The sequence below is a fragment of the Rhincodon typus genome, chromosome 29 (assembly GCF_021869965.1).
Source record: "Rhincodon typus isolate 14 chromosome 29, sRhiTyp1.1, whole genome shotgun sequence".
In the NCBI taxonomy this organism is placed as follows: domain Eukaryota; kingdom Metazoa; phylum Chordata; class Chondrichthyes; order Orectolobiformes; family Rhincodontidae; genus Rhincodon; species Rhincodon typus.
In genome coordinates this window covers 38055338-38066201 of record NC_063360.1, presented here as the reverse complement: position 1 = coordinate 38066201, position 10864 = coordinate 38055338, and positions in this window count along the sequence as shown.

Sequence of the window (10864 nt, the reverse complement as noted above, 5' to 3'; positions counted from 1 at the left end):
CTAGAAATCTAGTGGCTTCATGAGATGAAAAAATATCCAGATTGATAACTACGAGCTGAAAATGAAATGGCAATCTTGACTGTTTTATATCCAGTCTGTTTTTCTGGAGAGAAGGTGAGGGATCTTTTAAAAGCTCAACCTACCCACAGTGAAAATGTTAAGACAGGCTCTGAGTGAATGGGTTTGAAAGGGTCAGCAGAATAAAATGATGGGGAGAACTGTTCACAGCTGGCATGGCTGTTCTTTAACAACAGACTGAAGGAGGTGACTGAGGTGGATTGGGGGGTGTTGGGGAGGGCAGGGAGGGAATGATGGGGGATGAGAAGGCTCATGGTTGAGAGGAAGGGTCTGCTCAGCAGCACTTGGCAGTCAGCTCAGAGTCAGCTCTGAAAAGGAGAATGAGAAGCAGAGGTCAAGAACAAGAAGTAGTGATGAAAGGGGCACTGACTGGGAGGTAGAGGGGCTTGCTGGGGTTGAGCATCAGGTGAGAGAGAGAGAATCTATGCCAAGGAACATCTCATTGATTAACTTCCTGAGCCCAGAGCACCTCCTGCTATTTGTATTGCTAACAGTAATAAATATTTGCTTTGATTGGGACCTGGGTGTCTGTGGAGGGGACTGTGAGGTTGTGAATATGTGACATTAACTGAGGCCCCTCTTCCCTCTAAAGTGGTTGTGAACAATCCGGCAGAAACGACTGGGAATGGAGCATGGGAGATTCCCCACTATCCTCAGATCAAAATGTTCCTGTCCTCCAGATTCACAGAACCAGAGTAGTCATTGTCACATACCTGCCTGTGGGATCTTGCTGTGCATGAATTGCCTGCCGCATCCCCTGCTGACAGCAGCCTTTGAAATGTGTTTCATTTTGCTGGTTACTTGCTTTGGGACACCCTGTGAGATTAGAAGGCCATTTAGTAAAATTGTGCTTTCTGCAAAAGGATTGCTGCTAACAGACCTGGAGGCACAGTGTGAAGGGTAAAAAACAAGCACTCGCTGAGATGGCGCTGGAACCGAGCAGTCAGAGTAATCAGCGAAGCCTGAACATCCTGCGAATCAGTTCTACAGAAAACAGAAGGCAGCGGTGGACCTGGTGGGTTTAAAAGGGTTTAAAATGATAAAGAGAGGCAGGCATGGCTGTTGATAACTTCAGCAGAGAGCTGCTTCTGCTTGTGAGAGAGCCCAGAACTTGATACTATAAAGATAAGACAGTCCCTAATCAATCCAACTGGGGAAGCAGGAGAAACGCTGTTACCTAGACAGTGGTGAGAATACTGAACTCACTCCAACAAGAAAAGGTTATGGTCAATAGCAAAGATAGTATCAAAATGTTTAATGGGAAACTGTATACCTAGCTGAGGAAGAAATAGAAGATTTGGTGACTGGCTGTGATGCGGAGAGGGGCATGGGAAGAGACTACTATTCAGCAGAAATACCAGCACCATGCAGAGGGGCTGAATGGCCTGCTTCTGTCCTGAATTTCATTCTGTGTAAAATCACTGAAAGGTATTGCAGCTCCTGCATTTTGTGACTGAGACGTCCCTCCTGAGAGTTTTAGTTTAATGGCCAGTACATCACAGAGTGATTCTCCGCAGGGAGATGTTGTTCTCTTGCCAAGTCCATGTGAATTAATCCAGGTCCTAATTATCCTTGTTTAATTAATCTCATTAACCAACCGTGTTATTACAGTTTGGTATCTCAAAGGGTTTTAATGCTTTTATCAAAACTCTAAGCCATCCCTCGGCAGGGTCTTTTTATTCATTCTTGAGATGTGTACATCACTGACAAGGCTGTCATTTAATTCCACTCCTCCTTAACTCTTAAGAAACTTGCATTTTCATTGCACTTTTCACAATTTCAAACCATTTCAAAATGTCAGTTTATTCACAGCAAGATCCCAGATATTATCGGACATAGAGTCATAGACTCATAGAGATGTACGGCATGGAGACAGACCCTTCAGTCCAACTCGTCCAAGCCAATCAGGCATCCCAATCTGACCAAGTCCCATTTGCCAGCATTTGGCCCATATCCCTCTAAACCCTTCCTATTCACATACCCATCCAGATGCCTTTTAAATGTTGTAATTGTACCAGCCTCCATCACTTCCTCAGGCAGCTCATTCCATACACACACCACCCTCTGTGTGAAAAAGTTGCCCCTTACATCCCTTTTGATTCTGGTGCTGTTACTTGAGAACAGCTCCTTTGAGGTGACAAGTGGCAAGTAACATTCATGCCATAGAAATGCCAGGCAAAGACCATCTCCAACAAGACAGAATCTAACCATCGTCCGTGATGTCCAATAATATTACCATCACTGAATTTCCTACTAATATACCCTGAGGATTACTATTGACCAGAAACTCATCTGGACTCACCATACAAATATGGTGGCTACAACAGCAGGTCAGGGGCTAGGAATCCTGCAGCAAGTAACTCACCTCCTGACGCCCCACTTTCCTGATGAGTGCACCTCCAACAAGTTGGCACCATCCAGGATATTGGAAGCCACTTAATTTACAATCCATCTAACACTCACTTCCCCAACTGACACTCAGTGGCAGTGGTGAATGCTATCTCTGTAAAAGCTTACAAACTCACCTTTGACAGTTCCACACTGAAACCTCTTACATCCTGAAGGACAAGGGCAGCAGATACATGGGAACACCACCCCCTGCAAGTTCCCCTCCGAGCCACTCACCATCCTGAGTTGGAAATATATTACCATTTTATCAGTGTTACTGGGTCAAAATCCTGGCATCCCCTCTCTAACAGTGTTGTAGGTGTACAGACCCTAGCATGCAGTTGTTGCAAACATTTTGGAAGACAAATGGAATGTAAGCCTTTTATTGCAAGAGAGTTTGAGTACAGAAGTAAAGCTGTTTTGTATCAATGATCTATATTCTTCAGTGAGACAGCACCTGGAGTACTGTGTGTGGTTCTGGCCTCTTTGCCTAAGGAAGGATTTACTTGCTGCTGAGAGAATGCAGCAGAGGCTCACCTGCCTGATTCCTGGGAGAGTGGGACTGTCCAATCAGGAGAGATTGAGGAAGCTGAGCCTCAATTCTCTGGAGTTCAGAAGAATGAGGGACAATCTCATAGAAACACATTGAATTCTTAAAGGGATTGACAGGATCATTGCAGAAAGGTTTCTCTTGGCTGTGGGATCGAGAAACAGATGGCCATCCACAGTGAAGAGGAACTTCATTCAGACAGAGATGAATCTTCAGAAATCTGTATCCCAGAGACTGTAGAATATCAGCCATTGAGTAAACTCAGTTGAAATTGATAGATTTCTGGTTACTAATGACATTAAGAGACACGGGGATAGCATGAGAATATGGCATGGGATAGATGATTAGCCATGATCTAGAATGGTATAATATGCTCAAAGGACTGAATGGCCTACTCCTGCTCCTATGTTCCTACCCTTCATGGTCGCAGCTGCTCAATAACTTCCTACAGTGTGGTGATCTGTCAGTGTCTGCCTACGTTCTGTGTCAGTGTGGCATTAATCTCATATTCTGTCACCTTTTGAGTGACATAGTTCTATAGAAAGAACTTATATTACTCTGAGGGTGGCGTGCTCACTTCTATGTGATACTGCTGTGGGTTCATTTTCTGAAGGGTCCAAACCCTTTCCTGCTCCTCTGGTGCTGCTTGGCCTGCTGTGTTCGTCCAGCTCTACACCTTGTTATCTCAGATTCTCCAGCATCAGCAGTTCCTACTATCTCACAGTACTCTTCTGGGTGCGTTAACCTGAATTGTTTTACTCCGGTATCACAGAGGCACTGGTCCGCAGCTGGCACTGTACTGCTGGGCTGCGTGCTCACTGTTTCAAAGCAATGCTGTATTGTTCTCCCTGGGTCAGTCCACTGGGTGTCTAGTCATCCCACCTCAGGCCTCACCGGGACTGACCAAGAGGTTTAGTATGGACTAGGTGAGTGAGAAGTGCAGACAACTGTTCTGTGTTGAACCTGAAAATATGAAACTTTTGTTTGCCAGTATCATAATGTCTGTTGTATGAAGGAGTGTTGTCATGAGGGAGAATGGAGAGGCAGAGCAGAGACTTTTTATATTTGATTTGATTTATTATTGTCATATGTACCTGGGTACAATAAAAAGTTTTGCATGGAGTGCAGGCAGATTATACCATACAAAGTGCATTAAGTTAATAGAATAGAGCAAAGAAAACAATGTTAGAGCTTCAGAGAAGGTGAACAAAGAGTGAGATCAACATTAGATGTAAAATTTGAGATGTCCATTCAGAAGTCTAATAACAGGGGGGAAGAAGCTGGTCTTGAATTGTTGGTAATAGATAACACAGTGTGGAGCTGGAGGAACACAGCAGGCCAGGCAGCATCAGAGGAGCAGGAAAGCTGATGTTTCAGGTCAGGACCCTTCTTCAGAAATGGGGGAGGGGGAAGGGAGCTGGGAAATAAATAGAGCAGAGGGGTGGGGCTGGGGAAGGTAGGTGAGATGGTGATAGGTGAGTGCAGGTAGGTAGTGGTGGGGTTTGGTCAGTGGGATGGGAGGGGCGGATAGGTGGGAGAGAAGATGGACAGGTTGTGTCAGGTCAAGGTTGCGGGGATGAGAGGGAGGGTTGGTCATGGGATGAGGCCGGGGGTGGGGAGATTTTAAAACTGGTGAATTCCATGTTTAGGCCATTGGGCTGGAGGATCCTGAGGCAGAATATGAGGTGCTGCTCCTCCAGTTTGTGGGAGGTGTCATTGTGACACTGGAGGAGGCCCAGGATGGACATGTCGTCCAGGGAGTGGGAGGGGGAGTTAAAATGGTTCGTGACCGGAAGATGTTGTTGATTATCGCGTACAGAGCGCAGATGTTCCACAAAATGGGCCCCGAGTCTGCGCTTGGTCTCACTGATGTAGAGGAGACCAGATCAGGAGCAGCGGATACAGTAGACCAAGTTAATAGATGTGCAAGTGAACTCCTGTTGGATATGGAAAGTTTGCTTTGGGCCTTGGTTGGAGGTGAGGGGGGAGGTGTAGGGGCAGGTGTAGCACCTCCTGTTGTTGCAGGGAAAGGTGCCGGGGGTGGTGGGGCTAGTGGGGAGTGTGAAGCAGGCAAGGGAGTCGCAGAGTGAGCAGTCCCTACGGAAGGCAGATAAGGGTGGGGAGGGAAATATCTCTTTGGTTGTGGGGTCGGATTGTACGTGGCGGAAGTGGCGGAGAATGATACGCTGGATGTGGAGGTTGGTGAGGTGATATGTGAGCATCAGGAGGATTCTGTCTTTGTTTTTGTTGGGGAGAGGGGTTTTAAGGGCAGAGGTGCAGGAAATGCAAGAGATGTGGTTGAGGGCATTTTTGATCACCGGAGGAGAGAAGTTATCATCCTTGAAATAGGAGGATATCTGGGATGTTCGGGAGTGGAACGCCCCATCTTGGGAGCAGATGCAGCGGACGCAGAGGAATTGGGAATAGGGGATTGCATTCTTGCAGGAGGGTGGGTGAGAGGAGGTGTAGTCCAGGTAGCTCTGGGAGTCAGTGGGTTTGGATGGGAGGGTTAGTGCAGACTCTTTGGGATGAATGGCCTCTTTCTGCACTGTAGGATTCTTTGGTCACATGCACTTATCTTCTTTTTCAGGCTCCATGTCAATTTTTTTATGCTTCTGCTGTGAAATGCCTTGGGACATTTAACTGTGTTAAAGAGGCGATATAAACACAACACTGTGTGGGGAGCTTGCTGTATGTAAATTGGCTGCTGTATTTTCCACATTACCACACCAACTCTGGTACTTGATTCACTGGTTTGACATATGCAAACTGGTTTCCTCTGAGAGACCCAAGAGGCTCAGCGCACTGTCTGATGGAATATTCAGAGCAGGCCTGGTGAGCTGACTCTTTTGTCCCTGTGTTACACACTCAAAGAGAGAAGGGACAGGCAGACTGTTTGGTTTGGAGTCTGTCTCTCTCTCTCTCAGACGCAGCGGGTGATTGGAGACTGTGTGGCTGGAATGCAGGCTGTGTGTGTGGGGGAGGTGGGGAAGTGTGTGCAATGGAAGGAGGGTGGGGGAGGTTGCTAGCTCTGTGTATTTTAAAGCCTGGGGCAGCTTCACAGACATCCCATTGTCTTGTAAATGAAGTGTTGGGTGCTGCAGTCTGCACTGCTCCCCTCCAGAAGCCTCCACTGATGCAGACTGTGATATCCAGGCAGTGGGGGGAAGAAAGCAGGACAGTCTGTGGTTGGCTGCCTACAAACTCTCTGCAAGATCATTCTGGATCCAAGCAGGCACCAGATTCCATCACAGAAAGAACACACCTGCCTTTCTGGAGCAACTCTCAAAATCTCCTGGACAACAAGGTGCAGGGCTGGATGAACACAGCAGGCCAAGCAGCATCATAGGAGCAGAGAGGCTCCTGGTGCCTTTACATACCATGAAATATTTTTAAAGGGGCAGGAGAGGTCACTGTTGTATTGCAGCAGCCAGTGTGCACACAGCAAGATCCCACAAGTGGCTCTGTGACATTGAGCAGGTAATGGGTGAACGATGCTGCTCGAGGATTTTGATCTGGACCAGAACATGGGGGAGAGCTGCTGTGCCCTGTCCTGGGATCTTGCAGGTCCAGCAGGAGGGGAGATGGTGTAGCACCCCCCTCAGGGCTGCCCTGGGCAGTTAGACTGGGCCCTGCTCTCAACTCTCCAGTATGGGTCCTGAACCTCAGCTACCCTGTGTGCTCCGGCTGACATGTTCCTGATGTGGACCCCATCTCCGGTTTGCTATCAGCCCCTCTCCCCTCAGAACATAACCATCCACCATCCACCTGCAACCTCGTTGATGTCAGTGGGGTCCTAGCGCTCATCCATTTGAAGGGGGGGTCACAGAAAGATGTCTTTAGTGTCCATTTTTCCCCCTCCACTCTCTGCACCCCCTCCCCCTCACTCCACAAAAGGCGGAGACCAATTTTAGTGTCTTTCTTAATATGCAAGCCTCAATAATGACTTATTTAGCAAGCTATTCACACAAGAAAGGCATCACAACTGATGCTGGCTTCTGCACAAGCATCAGGTTCCAACTGAGATCACTGAATTGTAATCAGGAACAGGAGCTACCCCATTCCCCACCAGCTCTTACTCCCTCTTCCTTTGTCCAGTTAGCATCAGATCTTTCTAGAAAGCGTGATGTTTGTTTCTTGGCTTTAGCTGAAGTAATGGAGCATGACCCAGAAAGCTCAGCTACTTTATCTGTCTCTCAGTGGCTCCCAGAGGTGAAAGATCATGATTGTTTATGCATTGGTGGTAGGTTACCCAATGTCTCCAATACGAATCCCATTTATTGAAAGCTCATTTGAGATTCTACAAATTACCAAACAGAAACAGAATGTGCTGGAGAAACTCAGCAGGTCTGGCAGCGTCTGTGGAGAGAATTCCACACCTGCCTTACCTTACTGTCCCCTACTCACTCTACCTCATTTCTATCTCTCCTCCCTGCCTCTAAAACCTGTTCGCACTTCCCTCTGTCCCTTTTGCTTCCTTGCTGTCTATTCCTCTCCCACGCATTTCTCTCATTCCTTTTACCTTTCCCTCTATTCCCCCCAAGTTTCCTGTCTTCTCCCACTGTTCTCTTACTGCCCAACATTTTTCCCCTTTTCCACTTTCTCTCTGTCCCACTTTGCTGCTCTCCTCCTCTGCCCTCACACTTTCCTCCCCTCCCACTTTTTCATTCCTCTCTCTCTCTCTCTCCTCGACAGAGTTGATTGAGAGAAATTGTTCCTGCTTGGAAAATGATCGAAAATCAGAGGCCACAGTTTCAAAGTGTTTTGCAAAAGAAATGAATGTGAAATGAGACTTTTTTCACCCAGCGAGTAGTTAGGGTCTGGAATGCACAGCCTGGTGGAGGCAGGTTCAATTTAGGCATTCAGGAGGGGCACTGGGGGATGATTTAAGTAGAAACAATTTGCAGAGTTATGCAGAAAAGCGGGAGATCAGCATGAAGTTCAAATTCTCAGATTCAGTGCAGACACAATGGGCTGAATGGCCTCCAGCACATTAATAATTTTGTGATTCTTTCCCATTTCCTTCCATCTCTCATTTGGAACGAGGAAAAGTTGGATTTGAAGACTGGGTCAATGTTATTTCTCCCAAGTGTTGTTTAGTGAAGATGGGGCAGCGGGGGAAGAGCAACACCCATTTGTTTCTCCTTTGATTCTGGGCAGATATTTCGATCTTTGTCCTGAACACTCAGACACTCAGTGAAAGACACATCACCCCTGTACCCATCTGCTCCTGCTTCACCTTTCAAATTCAATCTCTCATTCAAACTGTGTGTACATGTTTGTGTGTCTACGTGTGTGAGCGTATATGTATGTCTGTGTATCTATACGTGTGAGTGTTCACATGTGCATGTACATGTGTATGTATGCACGGCTGTGGGTGTACGGGTGTGTCTGTATGTGTGTACAGGACATAGAACAGGCCCTTCAGGCCACCACGTCTGTGCCAACTGTGATGCCAGACTAAACTAATCTGATCTAGCTGCACATGGTCCATGTGCCTCTTTTCCTGGCTTGTTCATGTGTCTGTCTAAATGCCTCTTAAGCTTCGCTAACATATCTGAATCTACCACCTCCTGTGTTTCTGTGTAAAAAACTTCACTCCTACATCGCCTTTAAACTTTCCCCATCTCACATCAAACCTATACCCTCTAGCACTTGACATTTCCACTCTGAGAGAATGATGTTGACTATCCACACCTCTCGTCATTTTATATACTTCTTTCAGGTCACCCCTCAGAGTCCGATGGTCTCATGAAAACAATCCAAGTTTGTCCAATCTCTCCTTATAGCTAATACACTCCAATCCAGGCAACATCCCGGTAAACCTCTTTTGCACCCTCCCCAAAGTCTCCACATCCTTCCTATGGTGTGGTAACTGAACTACATATAATACTACAAATGTGGCCAAACTAAAGGGTTACGCAGCCGCACATGACTTGCCAACTTTTACCAATTCACCGCAGATCCCAAATGACTTCATCTTCTGGACCAACCTACCACGTGGGACCTCATCAAATCCTTTGGCAAAGTCTTATGTAGACAACACCCACCACTCCACCCCCAACAATCACCTTTGTCACTTCCTCAAAAAACTCAATCATGTGTGTTCATGTCTGATTGTGTGTGTACATGTGGGTGAAAGTGTGTGTATGTGTGTCCATGTCTGAGTGTACACATGGAACTGTGTGCATGTCAACATGTACATTTGTGTACAAGTTTTTTTTATTAATTCGCAGGATGAGGGCATTGCTGGCTAGCCCACCATTTATTGCCCATTCCTAATTGCCCAGAGGGCAGTTAAGAATCAAACACATTTGCTATGGGTCTTGAGTCACATGTAGGCCAGACCAAGTAAGGATGGCAGTTTCCTTCCCTAAAGGACATTAGTGAACCAGACGGGTTTTCCCTGAAAATCAGCAATGGTTTCATGGTCAACAATAGACTCTTAATTGTAGATTGCTATTGAATTTAAACTCCACCATCTTCCATGACAGGATTCAAACCCAGGTCCCCAGAGCATTAGCTGGGTCTCTGGATAATGCCACTAGGCCATTGCCTTCCCTCACATGTATGTGCATGTGTGCATATGTGTGTATGTGTTTATGTCTGAGTCTGTGCGTGTGCGTGTGTGTCTAATGCTCTCTTAGCTCATTTCTCAGTCTTTCTTCCTTCCCTCTGATTCACTCTGTCCCTTCTATTTTCTTTTGCTTTGGCTCTGTCATTGTCTATTTATCTTTTTCTCTTCCTTGGAATAAACCACAGGCCAACATTCCTTGTCTTTTGCAGTGTATTTGTACAAAATATTAGCAACTTCTCTTGACAGTGGACTGTGAAAAAGACCAGACTACAGTTGTAAAGGTTCTGTGATCGCTGATTAATCCCTGGGCCCTACTTGGATTATCTGGGCAAGTGATCTTTATTAATCAAGAGTTCTACAAAACAAAAACCAAAGATCACAAGATCATAAGAAATGGAAGCATGAGAAGGCTATTCAGCCCCTCAAACCTGCTCCACCATTCAATAAGATCATGGTTGATTAGATTGTGGAATTAATTCCACTTTCCTGTCTGTTTCCCATAAACGTTGCCTTTCCCGTCGATCAAAAATCTGTCTAACTCCTTGAATATATTCTGTGACCCCGTCATCACTGCGTTCAGAAGAGAATTTCAAAGATTAATGACCTTCCGAGGGAAGAAACTCCTCCTCATCTCAGTCTTATTCCTTATTCTTAAGACTCCTTATTCTTAAACTCTGTCCCTTAGCTCTAGGTTCCCCCATGAGGGGAAAAATCCTCTCAACATCTACAGTCTCAAGCCCTCCATCAGAATTTTATTTTTCAACAAGATCACCTCTCATTCTTCTCAATTCAAATGAGACTACACCCGGCCTTTCCTCTTAATGTAAACCCTTTCATTCTAGGAATTAGACAAGGGAACCTTCTCTAAACTGCTCCCATTGTAGGTATGTTTCTCCCATGGTAAGGAAACCAAAGCTGGACACTCTACTCCAGGCGTGGTCTCATCAATGCCCTGCACAGTTGTAACAAGACCCTCATACTTTTATGCAAAAACTAACAAACTGTGGATGCTGGACATCAGAAAACAGAAATTACTGGGAAAACTCGACAGGTCTAGCAGCATCTGTGGAGATTTTGTTTCAGATTTAGATTTTATTGTCACATGTACTCGAGTACAAGGATACAGTGAAAAGTGTACAAAGTTGCCGTACTCCATGACTATCTTAGTATACTAAGGGCAGGGTTAAAACAGAAGCAGAAATAAAAGAAACAGGCAAAAGAAAAGGAAACGTCCCAATCATTCCCCCTGTGCATTTCTGCTGACAAAAACA